The sequence below is a fragment of the Cyanistes caeruleus genome, chromosome Z (assembly GCF_971803275.1).
Source record: "Cyanistes caeruleus chromosome Z, bCyaCae1.hap1.1, whole genome shotgun sequence".
Lineage (NCBI taxonomy): Eukaryota > Metazoa > Chordata > Aves > Passeriformes > Paridae > Cyanistes > Cyanistes caeruleus.
Genome location: NC_141732.1, coordinates 63,544,660 through 63,560,507, shown reverse-complemented (window position 1 = coordinate 63,560,507; position 15,848 = coordinate 63,544,660). Strand labels below are relative to the sequence as shown.

Here is a 15,848-nt window from a genome sequence, read left to right as displayed (position 1 = left end):
TTCTGGAGCCCAGTGCTTTCATGTGTGGTGTTTTGTCCTCTGCCCTGCCTCCCTGAACAGAAAGGCAAGTTGAGATTGCTATTTCCATTTTACAAGGACTCAGAATTAGACATGGCAGAAGAAAATATACCTATGCAGATATAAAGCAAATCAAATAATTCCATCAATGCAGATGCAATTTTTCATAGCTTATAAAAAATCCATGTAGTTCTGTATTTCAAGGTGTCTTTTCTGTTGAATTGGAATCAAGAAGATGGGACAAAAATCTGCCTAAACTGTACTTTATGATGTAATGGAGAATGATACATTATATATATGTTTTAGCTATATTTTATTGTCTGACTTAATCTCAAACAAAAAACTGTTTCAATTGATTGAAACAGTAAAGAAAGTGGAAACAAGTAAAATTAATTATCAAAAACCTGAAACAAACAAACAAAAAAAACCAATGCAATGAAACTGAACAGTTATCGGTGGGGAATTGTAAGACAAAGAGGGCAGAAGCTCTAGAAGAAAAATCTCTTGATCTGTAGCAATTTTTTCTCCTTCACTCTTTAAGAAGGGTAAACTTTAATCTTTTGCTTCCTGCACTCTTACTGTGTGTTGTCATGGACATATCTAAGAGACAAATGATGATCAGAGCATGTTTGAAGTCTTAGTTTGTGTCTGGGTAATATGGATATAGTGCTACTTTTTTACTTCAGTCCACACTCTTCCAGCCCAAATCCCTAGTGTAATAGCTTCAAATACCCTTTCTGTAGGCCTAAGAAAAAAAATGCAAAGCCTGCTTGTTTGACAAATGGAGATGGTCTTAGACCTTTTGGCTGTATCTGTCCAAGTAAATTAAATATGCTCAGAATGTTTGCTTTAAAACCACCAGGAAGCACAGAACTTCTGTCAGAACACAGAACTTATGTAAAGAACTGCATGTATCTCTGCAGCCAAAACCTCTATTTCTGTCAGAGACCACCTGTTGTAGCTGGACAGCTGAACACAGTAATCTGAAGGGTAATGAGGAGGAAGGCTGCTGGTCATGAAATGCACAGGAACCGTCCTAATAGTTTGATGTCAAGCATGTCACAGCACTGTTCAACTTACTGGAAAAGAAATATAAAAATACAGTATCTCCCACCAATCTATATTCTTTGAGCTGTGGGAGGAGAGGGTGAAAGAAACCCCATCTGTGTATTATGTATATTACTTACTACTCCTAATCACATTTCTTGTCGTGCAGATGCCATCGATTTGAGGATTTTATTTCAACAGAGATTGGATCTGCAGAGTAAGTTTAAAATCTCCTAGTTGATTGTCATGGTTTAACTCAGTTGGCATCTAATGACTGTGTAACTGTGTAAGCCTTCATATTTTCCCCAGATAGGGAGAAAAGTCAGAAAAAGCCTGTAAACTTGTAGATTGAGATAGGAACAGTTAAATAATTGAAACAAAGTAAAATATAATAATGCTAATTAAAATAATGTTGAGAGGAATGACGGATTTGTCTTTACAAACAAGCTGTGGGTCTACTGATAGATGAAACTAGCACTGAGAGATAAAAGAAACAATGGGATGGATTCCACTGATTGATGAATGGAAAAAGTTTATGAAGCCTTCACAAATGAACTGTAAGTTTGCTGGTAAATGAAATTGGATATTGAAAGATGAGACAATGTGAAACACCATAAATTCTGTAAGAATTAAAAATTAAGAGGGGGGTTACACATTAGAGAGGAATCTTAGGTATCAGGCATTCCGGGAAGTCTGGACCCCTCAAGTACCTCAGCCAATGGGGAAAGAGAGAGGGACATGGGGCTGGAAAATTAGGATAAAAAGGAGGCTGCATCCTCCAAAAATTTGAGACACATCAGAGGAATGCTCCATGGCCTCTCCCTTTATTTGAATAAAGTAAAAGGACTCCTCTGTCTCCTTTTTGGACATAAACCTCTGGTGTCTGTGGATTAATTTTCCTGACAATAACAATAGTATCTTCATCATCAACAACAATAATAATTTAACAGAGAGAGAGAGGAATAAAACCCCAGAAAGGCAAGAGGTGCTCAATTGCAGTTGGTCACCATCCAGTCTTAGATGTCCAGCATGTCATCATGCAGCAACAATTAGTACCTCCCAGCCAGCTTCCCCTGTTCATAGCCTGGCCATGTCAGTCTGTGTATGGAATATTCCTTTGACCAGCTAGGGCCAGCTCTCCTGGCCATGCTTTCTCAGCTTTTGTGCACCTGATCACTGCAGAACATGGGACACTGAAATGTCCTTGGCTATGGAAAGTAAATAACAACAGCAACAACAACAATAATATCTAACAATAGCAGAAAACAACAATAAACAACAATTTTATTTTAGTTTAAATAAGCAGTTTACTTTTGGTGAAACTTACAAAAACTGGAAGATTTATAGCAAGATGTTTTATCCAGACTTACAGATATATGACTTACACATGCAAATAATTACAGCACTGTTAATTACACAGGAGATGTACACAAGAGATGTTGTAATGTGACTATTTTAATTTAGGAGATTTTTACAGAGGTCATTTAAGGAAGGCTTCCTATTAGGGATCTACCTTAGGCTGCAACCTTCAGCCCTCCTTAGGTTTTAATACCTATGGGACGGATAACCCTGGTGTGAAGGGAATGAGCCCTCTGCTTTGTTAAAGCTTTCCAAGGAAGGTCTTCTTGCTTAGAGAAAACATCTTTCTGATTGTCTTCATACTGAAATGGGACTGTCCTTGCAATATAGCTGAAAACAACAGTCATTCAGCTATCCAAGGAAAAAAAGATGGTCAAGTGCCTCCTCTGTATGCCTTACTGTTGGTTAAGGAGGAAGTTCTTAATGAAAAGGGAGGTATGTAATTCAATTATAAACAATTAAGAGCCAAATAAGAAACAGTTTCTCCTCAGTATTGCGCATTACTAATTTTCATTTTCTAACACTGGCAGATGTACCACACATTATGAAGGAAAAAAAACCCATTGTGTTTTTGGTGTCTCTCAAAATATTTTAAATGGAGATAAGCCATTTGACTGGCTTCAAATATCCCTTAGCTTAATACTGCACAGTGTTTATGGAATGTGTTATTGGACATGGGTGTTTTTGACTGTTAAAGAGGAAAAAACTACTAGTCAGGCTATTTTCAGTTACACTATGTGTGAAAAACTTGAAACAGGAAAGCTGCTGTTTTAAAATCTTGGCTCCAAAGGAGTTTCTATCTCTGATTAGCATAAAGAAAAGCATGGCATCCCAGTTCTTGTCCTGGTTTTTCACTAGTGTCACCAAGATACTGATTATTTGAGATAGAAACAGACATCTTGAGAGAGGTAAAATGATCTATTTATTTCAATAATATAGTTCAAATTTATATAATTCAAAATGAACACTCAGGTATTACTTCAAAATATAGACTATTAACTACACCTTTATTGAAGTCTGCCCAAAGTTCTGCTCCCATCAAAGTCAGTGGTAATTTTAATATGAAAGTTCTTTAGAAAATAAGAAGTCAACAAGCACTTATGTCCTAATTTCCAGACCTGTCTGGTACTTTCTTATTACATTAAATGCATTGGATGCAGAGATGCTCAGAAATCTTGAAAAATCAAATAACTAGTGTTTATACATAATTGTCTTGTGTTGCAATGCAAGATGTAACCAGAAGTATGTATTCTATGACCATCTGTTTAAACCAGGTGCGCCAGTGTTCTTTATCTCTTCCACTACCCATCCTCCCTCCAGGGGGATATCTTCTGTCAAGGGGCCATTAGTCTCACTTCATGACTGATAAAATACCATCATCCCATCGTGAGATGCACCACCCAGGAGGAGGAGCCAAGCATTCCTACCTGAATATAATCCGAGACTTCCAACACCACAGGCAGCCTTTCTCCACTGGATTCCCAGAGGAAGACTGGACCCATCTTTACAACCACTGGACCTTCAGAGGAAAATTACACCCTTCTACAGGATCATTGCTTCAACAGAACCACATCTGTCACCCCTGCAGCCATCATTTAATTGGACTGCTACCAACACCCTGACCAGCCGGGTGTCAGTTGTATTCTGACTCTGTCAGAGGTGGTTTTTGTACTACTGCATTTTTATTTTAATTTTGCTATTAAAGAACTGTTATTCCTATTCTCATATCTATCCCTGAGAGCCCCTTGATTTCAAGATTATTATAAATTGATGGGGAGGTGAGTGTTTACATTTTTTCATTTCAAGGGAGGTTCCTGGCTTCCTTAGCAGACACCTGTCTTTTACCATGACAGTAATATAATGCACATGATAACGGCCAATTATTTACTACAGTCAAATCCCATTATTTATGTAGATAGACCCACTGAAATCCAGAATAAATTGGTAAAATCACCTTACCTTTCTTTCCTGCAAGGTATGATACATAAAAATAGACAAACCCAGATATACTTTATGCTAGTGTTAATCATGTTATTGCAAATGATAATGACTAGATGTGCACTTTTGCATACTGCTTCCATTCTTTTGATTTTGCTACTTAAAATATAAGAGAACATGCAGACGAATGAGGTTTAAAACTTTGCAGAAAGGATTGTTCACTAGAACTGTGTTTTTATTGAGGAACTCTCACTGTGTTTGGGAGCTGATTATACAAATAATCATTTGCTGAGAACAACATATATTAGAGTTGGGGTTTTTATTACTAGAATTAGGTGTCCATTTTCTTTCTAGTTTTTAAATATTGGGCTCACTGCACCAGAAACTTTCTGATGCGGTGCTGGATTTTTTCCCCAGCCAGCTCCCGGCACCGAGCCACGAGTGGGCTGCTCCTCGAAAGCAGGGTAACTTAGGGTTTATGCTCTACGGCACTGGCTGTACAGCGTCGAGGGCAGGAACAAGGATGAGGGAGAGGTCTTCCATGTGGCCTCCAAAATGGATTTATTCTCTTGAAGGTTCCAGGAAGTAAAGACAAAAGATACAGGGGTACAGCAATTTATGTGTGGGGAAGGAGCAAGGGGAGTGTACAAATAATAAACCGATAGGGAAGACTTAGGGGAGGAGCACAAGGTGGGGTTACAGAATACATAACCCAATGGGGAACACAAGTGGGGGAGAGTGGGGCACCCGGGCCAATGGGGCTTGGAGGAATAGGGGAATTCCAAAGGGGACAGTCCAGGCAGGCGTTGACACAAGGGAGGACTGACAGTGGGAGGGGGAACAGGGAACATTCGGGAACAGGGTGGATTGGCAACTGGGTTAGGAGGGCACAACTGGGACTAAACTATTAATATGGCGGGGGACAACTTAACAATAAAGAATGTAATTGAATCAAATATAATGTACAACAAGGCACCGCAACAGCTTTCTGGATCAAATTTGTAATTAATCAGATTTAAAATTCTTACATAAAAATTTTGATTTTGGCTTTCTGACTGATCCTTTAGTTCAGATTGGTTGTATATTGAGCACACTGGGTTTTTAAGAGAAGGTGAAGTGTGGAGTGATGCAAAAAATGTGTAACAGTAGGAAATTAATTATGCTTCTATATTTTTCTATAGCATTTCCTTAATTATCAATCTAAGTGTGTGCTATACTCATGTAAGTATCTTATTTTCCTCTACTATAAATGAAAGCACATTTCAACTGCCTGCCAAAATACATTTTTGGTCCCATACTTCATCCCATTAGGTAAGGAAGGAGAGGTGGTGCAGTGTCTTTGTACAGTAGGGAGGGTTTCAACTTTATCGAGCTCAAGGATAATAATGTCATAAGTTTAACTCCCGATGAGTAGGAATCAAGGGGAGGGCCAACAAGGCAGATATCCTGGTAGCTTGTTCAAGACCACCTAACAGGGATGAAGAGGCAGACAAAGCATTCTACAAGCAACTGGAGGATATCTCATGATCACTGTCCCTGGTTATTGTGGGAGACTTAGCTTTAACTTGCTGGATCTCTCCTGGAAACTCAGCACAGCAGAGAGGAGGCATTCTAGGAGGTTCCTGGAAGGAAGGAATGTAGAAGACAATTTTCTTATAGAGAAGGTGCGTGTGAGCCAGCGAGGGAAGACCTCACTGGACGTGCTGTTTCTGAATAGAGAAGGACTGTGGTGGTCAGAGGCTGTCTTGGATATAGTGACCACAAAATGATAGCTCTCAATTCTTGGTGAAGTGTAGTGGTTTAGATTTGCCAATTTGAGTTTCCTGGCCAATGCACTAAATAATGTGGTGGGTTTTAGCACGAGCTAACTAAAATTACCAGAGTACTTACTCATTTTTTGCTGTGAGATATGGATTAGGAGAAGGGCAAAAAAGGCTTAAAACTTAAAAAGGAATAAAGGTACTTTATTACCAGGACTACAAGAATAAGAAACCAGAATAAAACCTGCAGAAACCTTTCCTCCCTCTATCCAACCTTTCTTTTCCCAACTGACTATGTAGAGACAAAACCTGGGATGTGTGGGAAGAGGGAAGAGTTAGATTGACCAACTGGAAGATGGCGCGCTGTACGAGGAGATAGGGCCCCTTCCTCCCCACCCCCCATTTATGTTTATAGTTATGCTTATAGTTATAATGCCAGCTGCAGGTGGCAGTGACGTAAGCAGGCAGAAATGACACGCCGAGCTGGAAAATATAAAAAGCAGAATCACTCCCTAATAAACTCCATTTGCCATCCACCACATTGGTGTCTGTGGGCAGTGGTCTGAGCAGGCTTGAGGTAGTCACTGTGTCGTTCTCAAACCAGGTGGCCTAGCTGGTTTAACGGCCACAGGGATGGTAAAGCAGTACCAACTATATGATAGTCTTTTCATCAGTCTTTGTAGGGAGAGGAGTTTGCTCTTGTCATGCCACAGAGACTTCTCCACAAGAAACAGTTTTGTTGTGGCTTTTTGTTTTATGAATAGCAGCCACCTGGGCATAAATTCTGCCATTGTGCTCTCCTCCCATTTTCACAGCCCTCCTAGAGGTGTGTCCATGGGCCATGAACTCATGGGGTATTATTTTAAGGATGAGTTATTCAAAGGCAAAGGTTCTTTCCATCTGTCTCTGTGATCATCTTCGGGAACAGAAGTTTTCTTCTTCTCTCCCTGAGGGTAAAGGGTCTTCGTCAGCTCTCATCTCTCTCTCTGTTCATGCATCTCATGGGATCACAGCTACTCCAACATCTGCTTAGCTTCTTCGATGGATACCTTTGCTCAGATTTATAGCTTGAATACTTCATCTTCCAAGTACTCTTTCATTAATTGAAGGAGCTATTTTCAGAACATTATTGTCCATCTGCATGGCTCCGCCAAAGGAATATTTCAGCCTGTTAGGCCATCTCTTCATTCTCCTTCCATCTTAAGTCTGACTCTTTCTTTTACTGACCTTGATGTTTTTGTGTTGTCTTTCTATGCATCGATTGTTGTCATGTGTTTATTTAGTTTTGCTAAAGTTTGTTGGTATGTTCTTGTTTCCCCCTGTTGTTTAGATTGGTATGTCCCAGTTGTCAGTTATGTAAACCCCTCTTATTTTTCTTGAATATTCCCTGCCAGTCACCTTAGCCCTGTCCTTACTCCCTATCCATCATTGTAAACCCCACCCCTTCTTCCAGACCCTTCTGTGTCAATTATTCCTCCCTCAACTCCCCATTGATTGTTACCTCACGTTCCCGCCTTCCTTGTACCCCTATTGGCCCTGAAAAATGTAGTCTCCTCCCTCCACTCCTCCTCCTGAGAGTTCCCATTGGTTCCTGATCAGTACCAGCCCCTGAGCACCTTTGTGTATATAATATTTGTGTATAAAATCCTGTGCACAGAGGTCCTTGTGGCTGTTTTGGACCTGACCCCATAGAGTGCGGGTACCTCATTTCCGTGTCCTAATAAACTGTTACTGGGAACTTCAGTCCAAGAGAGACTTCTCTACTTTCTTGCCTCCACCTCTGATGCTGTGCACCACAGAGCTTGGGGTGGCCCAGGACTCTGGAGGTTTCACTGAGGGACAAGCCTACTCCCCAGTGATTCCCCACTCTTGGCGCTTGACTGTGCTGGAGTACAAAAGGACACCGTAGAGCTAACTGTGCCAGTCGATCGGTCTTTACTCTCTTTGGGGAGAAGAAACAGGTCTGCAGGTTTCATCTGTGCATTGAAAGGGTTAAAACTTGCCCAGGCAGTGGCAATAGTTACAGTGTAGGATTTCATGCCACATTGGTGCTTCTCTCAGCCTGGAGTAGACCATGGCCGGTTCTTGGCCTGGAGCCTTCTGCATGGGCCGGGGTGGGGAGGGTGTCAGGTGTCAGCAGCCATGGCCTGGCACTGCCTGGCACTGCTTGGGCCCTGGGATCCCCTGGGAAGAGCCTCAGCCTCTCTGCTGGAATGGGACCCGGAAGGTTCCCTGGGAGGGGCTGTAGCAGAGCCTGGCCTGGGGCCATGGGAATCCCCGCAGGCTCCATCCCCTGCTCGGGAGCTGGGGTCCAGCCCAGCCGCCCCCCAGACCACACAGGCCACAGGGGAGTGGGCCAGCTGCACCAGAGCTCTGATAGTTTTCAGAGCTGCAAAGAAAAAGGAAGAAGTTCCCAGACTTGGGTTTTTAAAAGGTGGTATTCAGAAAAGTGAACTGATTTTTCAGCGGTGCAAAATGCTGTCAGTTCTCAGAAATGGCTAGCTATTGGCCTGATCTGAAGGACAGAAGAAACTCCCAGCACCTTCTCTCAAAGAAATCACTTCCATGGGTGGTTCCCACTACTTTCCCTAAGTGCCAAGCTACCACATGAAGGAAGAGAGGGCAGCAACAAACTTCTGCCTTAGCCTAGGCTAAGTAGTAGTAGTAGTAGTCTCACAGTGTAGACTGACCTGTTCAGGACAGTGGTCCAGAGAGTCCGTTGGGAAACAGTCCTTAATAACAAAGGGATCCAGGAAGGCTGGACATACATTAAGAAGGAAATCTTAAAGGCACAAGAGCAGCCCATCCCTATTTGCCAAAAGACAAGCTAGAGAAAGAAAGAAATCTCTCTTCAATAAGAGAAAGTCTTCTTCAGGGAGAAATAAGACTGGCCTGGCTGAATAGGGGGTTTTCCTGGAAATCAGGCTAAAAAAGAGATTTTGTGGCCTCTGGAAGAGAGCAACTCAGGAAGTGTATAAGGATGTTATTAGGTCATGCAGACTGAAAATTAGAAAGGGAAAAGCTCAACTAGAACTCAATCTGTCTACTTGTGTGGAAGATAATTAAAATAATTTTTATTAGAAAATTAACAACAAAAGGAGGACCAAGGAAAATCTCCATACTTTATGGGATGCAGAGAGAAACATTGTACCTAAGGATGAAGAAAAGGCTCACATAGTCAATGCCTTCTTTGCCTCAACCTTTAACAAAACAGTTATTATCAAGGCAAACGGCCCTCTGAGCTGGTAGACAAGGATGAGAAGCAGAACTGAGCCCCTTGCCAGGAGGTTAGTTAGTGACCTACTGAGCTGCTTAGATACTCCAAAGTGTGGAGGGCCAGATAGAATCCACCCAAGGATACTGAGGGAGCTGGTGGAAGAGCTCACTGAGCCACCCTCCATCATTCACCAACTGGGACGCCCCAGTTGACTTGGCCCCAGTGGAGAATGGCCAAAGTGACACCTATCTGCAGGAAGGGTTGGAAGTAGCTTCTGGGGAGCTACAGGCCTGACGTTGGTGCCTGGCAAGGTTAAGGAACATCTTGAGTGCTATAGTGCAATCGTATGACATGTGCAGGACAGCCAAGGGATCAGGTGCATCCAGCATAGTATCAGGAAAAGTAGGTCCTGCTTGGCCAACCTGATCTCCTTCTATGACCAGGTGACTTGCTTAGCAGATGAAGGAGAGGCTGTGGATATTGTCTACTTGGACGTTAGTAAAGCCTTTGTTACTCTCTCTAATGCCATCCTTCTGGAAAAGCTGTCAGCTGACAGCTTGGACAGGTGCTTTTTTCTCTGGATAAAAATTGTCAGGATGGCCAGGCCCAGAGAGTGGTGGTGAATGGGGTTACATCCAGCTGGTGGCTGGTCATGAGTGAGCTTCCCCGGGGCTCAGTACTGGGGTCACTTCTGTTCAGTATCTTTATGAATGGTCTGGATGAGTGGATTGAGCATGTATCCTCAGTGTCGCAGACAACTGCAAGTTGTGGGCGTGAGTGTTTGGGTGTGAGTGTTGGTCTGTTGGAGCGCAGGAAGGGAAGGATCTGGACAGGCTGGATTGCTGGACTGAGGCCAGTAGAGTGAGGTTCATCAGGGCCAAGTGCTGGGTTGTTGGTTCATAGCTGGACCAGGTGGCAGAACACTGCCCTGTCTTTCCTGTTCATGGTTTCAGGTTTGGCATCAGGCTGTGCAAATAACTAAGGGACACAAGGGATGCTCTCACACCCTTCCTGGGAATCCTTGCTTTTGTAGTACAGGCAAATAAAAGAACAATTAATTTCAAGGATGAAGAGAAAGGAGTTTTTGCTGCAGTCACGATTGTGATGGGAACCTAGAAAAACGCTGCTGGTGTTAGAAAGCAGAGCTGGGGTTTAACTACTCAGAACTGAGCTGAAGATTAATGTGACCATAATTGTTTCAGAGCTGTTTTAGAGCTTCTGTCAGTTTCAAGATGAAATTACCATGTCCTTTTTCTACTTTATTTTTTCAGTTTTTGATTTTTAGTAAAGCTTCTGGCAATTGCTGCTTTTCAATTTCTATCGAGTTATGAAATGTAGTTTACTTTGGCCACATATACATGCCTGTAAAATACATCTTAAAAAAGGAATCCTACAGCTTGAGAACAATTTTTGTCAAAAGTCAGTGCATAATCTCAGTTTCTACAATAACTTAAAACTTGTGGAGGAAACTTCCAAAGAAAATCCAGAATCAAATGCAGGCGCTACAAATACTTGCCAGCATTCTTTCTAACAATATCTAAATATAATTTTGTAAATTTACTTTTTTACCTAGCTAATTGAAAAAACAGGTTTGGTAAAAAGGATTTCAAAATTGCAAACGGCTGATTTAGATCCCAGGCAGTAAGAATCTACCCATCACTTTTCTCTCAAAACTGCACGCACGGCACAACTGCGCGGACCTCCAGGGTGTTTCCACTCGTGCGCTTGTACACCGAAGCCGTAACTGTCGATTTAGCGAAGATGCTGATATTTTGTTTTGTTAAATGGTGGTTATTGGCTTTTAATGGCCTGGGGCCCGCCGGCGCCGCGATTAAATCGTGCCTCGGGTGCGGGCGGCGCTCGGCGCTGCGGAGCGCCCGCTCTGTCCGCAGCGCCAGGCACGGCGAAGGGACCTGCGCTTCCCGGTGCCCGCTGCACCCTGCTCCCTCACGGCGGGGATCTCACCGGCGCACACCAGGCTCATCTATGGCTGCGCTGGGCGGCCGCTCCCGCCCGCATTCGCGGCGTACGGACCTTCCAGCCGAGGTCCCGCGGCGCCCGCCGGCCGGTCCGACCGACCCGCGGCACGAGCCCGTGTCTCGGTTTGAGTGCCCCGTGCCAATACCGCCGCGGAGCTCGTTCCGCCTGCGCCGCTGCACGGTTAATTACGGCGGCGCCGGGGACTCCCGCCACGAGGGCGGGGCGCGCTCTGGGGATTCCCGGCCCCCCCCGGAACGTTCGGGATGGTTCCCGTGACGTCACGGCGAGGGCGGGTACCGGGGAGCCCCTCCCGCTCCTCCCCGGGCTTCCGCGCGAAGATGCTCGTGAACCTTGCGCCTGCGCGCGCGCGCGTGGGGAGCACTGCGGCGCGGAGAGGCGCCATTTTGAGAGAGCGAGGCGAGCGCGCGGGGCGCGTGCGCGCGCGGTGTTGAGGGAGGAACTCGGGACACCCCGGGACACCCCCGGCAACGGGCGCGGAGCGGACACAGAGCAGCCGGGCTGCCACTCTTCTTCCTCCGCCATGCTGCCCGGACCGCCCTCGGGGACGGCCGGGGGAGGGGCCCCATAGGCGGGAGCGGAGCGGCCCGCGGGAGGGCAGAGGAATACCCGGCGGAGCCGCAGCTGGAGGTCGTGCACCCCGAGGGCCGGGGTTCTGTGTACTTGCGCACCCCGCAGCGGGCGCTCTGTGTGTCCGCACACCCCGGGAGCGGTCTGTGTCCCCACACCCCGGGAAAGGAAGCATGCCCCGGGCCGCGCCGGGGCTCCCCCGGCGGCTCCCGCCGGCCCTCCGGAAAATGTCCCTGGCCCAGGTCAGCGCTTCCCGCCCGGCTGCCTTCTACAGATCTGTTCAGCTTTCCCAATAAAAGGTTTCTTTCCCCGTTTTTCCCCCGCCTCTTTCCACCCAGCCCCCACTCGCCGTCCCCCCGCTCCCCGCACTCTGTTTTTCTCTCGGGATTGAGAGGCAGGAGGAGGTTTTCGCTGATAGGCTGCGCCCGCCGTCACACAGCCCTGCCGCCCTCTCCGGGCTGTGAGTGGAGGTGTAACCCAGGCTTCCGCTCTCGGGCTCGGCTGCCTGACTGCATCCGTGTTTGCTCTTTAGGATCCAGGTTTCTGTTTGTTTCTGTTTTCCGGATTAGGGTTTTTGGGTCTTCTTCTGTGTTTGTCTGACGCTAGTCCAGGTTTCATAAGGGAAAACTGTTTTTTTCTGGTTCTTTTTACCGTAGGTGGCTTGAACGACAGAGTCGGTCCTGGATGTTTGCAGCCTTTTGCTTCAGCTGGCAGAGAAGAAAAAAGGTGGACACTGACCTGCAGCAGTGGTTTACTGTGAACGGGAAGAAATATCGGACACTGTTCTGGGATTATCTGCGTGCTGCGTCCTGAAAAGGCCTCTGAAACAATCAGTAGACATCTGGGAAGAGAATTGAGGAAGTCGCGAGGTTTTTTCTTCTAGCAGTGTCGAGCACATAACCCTTGGTTTCTTTTGTCCGCATGGCATGGAAACATAGCTAAATTTATGAAGTTCTGAATATTTCAGCTGCCAAAATAAAGTGCTTTCCTCTTTTTACATGCAGTTTTTCTTCTTGGCAACATTCTTTCTGAGTCAGAGGAATAACCAGTTACGTTAACTGGCTCCAGGTTAAATGTGGCCTGAGTCACTGTGGAAACATTGCTGAAAAGTTTCATGGCAGATTTTTTTTCCCCCTTATTTCATTTTTTTCGATTTTCTGACATTGTCTTTTCTCATTTTGCAGTGAGACCGATTTTATAGATGAAGACTTTAACAGATGTTTGTTTATATTTTTTTGTTTTGTATTTTATTTAATATTTTTGTTAAAAAATAGTCTTGCCAATAAGCAGTATGGAGGTATCCAGGTAACTGTTGACACATGCCTTTGCTACCGGAAGGTAGGAAATGTTCTGCAGTTCACATGAAATTTCACATGTGAAATTTGGGTTTTTGGCCTCAAAGTTTGTGGAGTAAAATGTGTATTTATTTCACTTGGAGCTCATGCTGCGTATAGAGGAATCTACATGGAATAGACAAGGGAAGAACCTGTCAGAGAAAATAAAAGGTTTTTAAGACAGACGTTGGCAGACTTTGTAAATAGCCTTGCAGGATCTGTAAGCGACAAGGATGGGTAGCTGATTTCTGTGAGGTCAAATCTATGTCAAACTGCTGCGAATGTAGTATCAACGGGAACTCGGGATATTATCTCAAGGAAAACAAACTGGAAAAATATAAATAACGCAGTACTAACACCTTGTGTGGTCCTCTTGGATTAGGTAAGTTTTGTAGTGCTCATAAATCAATTTACACTTGAAAAAAAATTTTATCAGTAGAACAGTTAATCCAACAATTTTTACTATTTAGAGGTTTTTTGGGGGTTTTTTTTGTTTGTTTTTTCAGTTTTTTTTAAATGTTAGATGTTGAAGCTTGTTAATTTTTACTCCCTGGCTTTTATAATTAATAGAATAATTCCTTAAGTATTTTAAGAGTATAGGTACAAGGAGAAACATATACGTAAGAGTGTGATTTTTATGTGAGATTCAAATGTAGCTTATCTGGACTAAATTCATAAGGAATTTAGCCTTCATATTAATGTTGTAATTTCAGCAATGAATGTTATATTCTTTTGACCACGTCTTCTGGATAGCTTGCATGTGTCAGTCCTTCTTTTTGTGTTATATGTGTTTGCAGCATCAAGGTAGTAGTGATATAGAGGGTTTTTTACTCTTTTGGTTTTTTTTTCTTCCCACTAGTCTTTGTGACTTACGAAAGCCAGAGGTTTTTTTTACTGAAAGTTATTTTACTGTCTATGCAGGCTAGATTTTTTCTGAGTTGATATTTTGGGATTGACTTAAGTGTGTTTTTCTGTTCCGAAATGGGAACGAATTAGTCTGCCTGGTCTGCAAGTATAGCTCTTCAAAAAAAGTCTGTCTCCTTGGAATAATTCAAAATTAAATATAGTGGTAAATTGGCTTATCTTCCTTGTTATTTTTAGATGTATTGTAGTTTCCTTTATCCCACAGTGATTAAATATTTTTTAATTTTGGCGTTGATGTGTTTGTAATAATTTTTCGTAGGTTTGCATTCAACTGAACTGCTACTGCCTGAAAGAAAATTAAGATGGACAGAGCAACTTAATTCAAAAGTCAGTGGTAATTTTACTGAAGTTCTCTATCCCCTACACCACCCTGATGATTCATAAGGCTTTAAATGATTAAAGTGTTATTGGGTAGACTTTAAACTGAGCGTCTGGTAGAGGTTATACATTTACCTCAGTTGTCACTCTTTAAAATATTTTTGAGAGCTTCTACGGTTCTAAAGTATTAGTAGTAGTGAACTAATGAAAAAAGATTTTCTCTGAGGATAGTGCAAAAATGTTTGGGAAGATTGCTTGTGTTAAAACCTTGTAGAAAAAATGTAGTTAAGCACGTGAAACTATTTAAAAATTAATGCAGTGTATTTTAACTCCTGTAGCTTGTTATTTTGACTACTAATGAAAGACTTGCATCTACATACATTTTGTAAATTCTTGGTCTCACTAAAGTTCTTATCTATGTGATGTCAGTATTGTCGTCAAAGGTTGAACCAGCTTCAGGTTTCTGCTTTGGATGGTCTTACTATTTTGTTATTTTCACTTCTGTTTCAGTTTTGTTGCTTTGAAAATTTGGAAACTTTGGAACGTGAGTGGGGGCTGTGTCTGTAATCTCTGGCTATGTGGCTAATCTATGGCTTGTGGCTCTTCTGTATTGAGTCTAGGTGTGGCTGGGATTGAGTAGTGAGCTGAACCACTTGGTTAAGGAACCAAACCAACAGAAAAGAGTGATCTTGTATATTCCTTTACTTGTATGAATATGGTTTTTTTTAAAGCATTTGCTAGATGGAGAGTTCGGGTGGGAATGGCCATTTCATTTGGTTGCTGTCTGTTGTATGCTCTTGAGAGTAATAGAAATATTCACTTCTTAACTTGCAGAAAAAGTGATGCATTGCTTGTTTTTTCCAAGCTATTAATTTTCAATGCTGTGAGATAGTTTTATTTCTTTTCAAGACACTCTTACTGAAATCAAGGACCTATGTCTTCCACTTACTATTTTTGGTGATGTCTTTTTCTAGACTCTTCTGGAAGTTTTGAGGAGTTCGCTTTTTAGATTAATTAAATTAATTAATTAAATGAATTAAATTCATTAATTAATTAAATCTTTGCACCTCTCTGTTTGCTGGTAGGATAATTTTTTTATTCCTTTCACAGTACTTACACTTGGGAAGTTGCAGTGTCACTTAGGGGGAAGGAAGCACCCAAGATTCATGAATGCTTGTGTATAGTTGAAAGGGACAACAAAAGTTGGAGGGTTCACAAAAAATCACCAGGTTTTATACATAAATTGCACACTTGGCATTGAAATGGGAATGTCAGTCTCTGGCCTACTATATAAACACACAGCTTACATTGTAGGGACAGGGTAGAAAGGAAGAGATGAATTAAGGAGAGGGAGAGTGAGAAAAA

At 43.1% G+C, this 15,848-nt stretch overlaps 1 protein-coding gene across 19 annotated transcripts in view; it reads left to right on the top strand.

Moving 5' to 3' along the window:
• Positions 1 to 11,474: 11,474 nt before the first annotated feature.
• Positions 11,475 to 15,848, top strand: part of GPBP1 (GC-rich promoter binding protein 1) — a 36,371-nt gene continuing 31,997 nt past the window's right edge. For 5 of the 19 annotated variants that reach the window (XR_015280638.1, XR_015280637.1, XM_086868315.1 and 2 more), the window contains exons 1-3: positions 11,806 to 12,446; positions 12,564 to 13,623; positions 14,425 to 14,492. The gene's annotated coding sequence lies outside the window, so the exon portion shown is untranslated. Of the gene's footprint in view, positions 12,447 to 12,563; positions 13,624 to 14,424; positions 14,493 to 15,848 lie in introns of all 19 variants that reach the window. The other 14 variants (XM_086868317.1, XM_086868304.1, XM_086868307.1 and 11 more) reach the window with 11 other exon arrangements.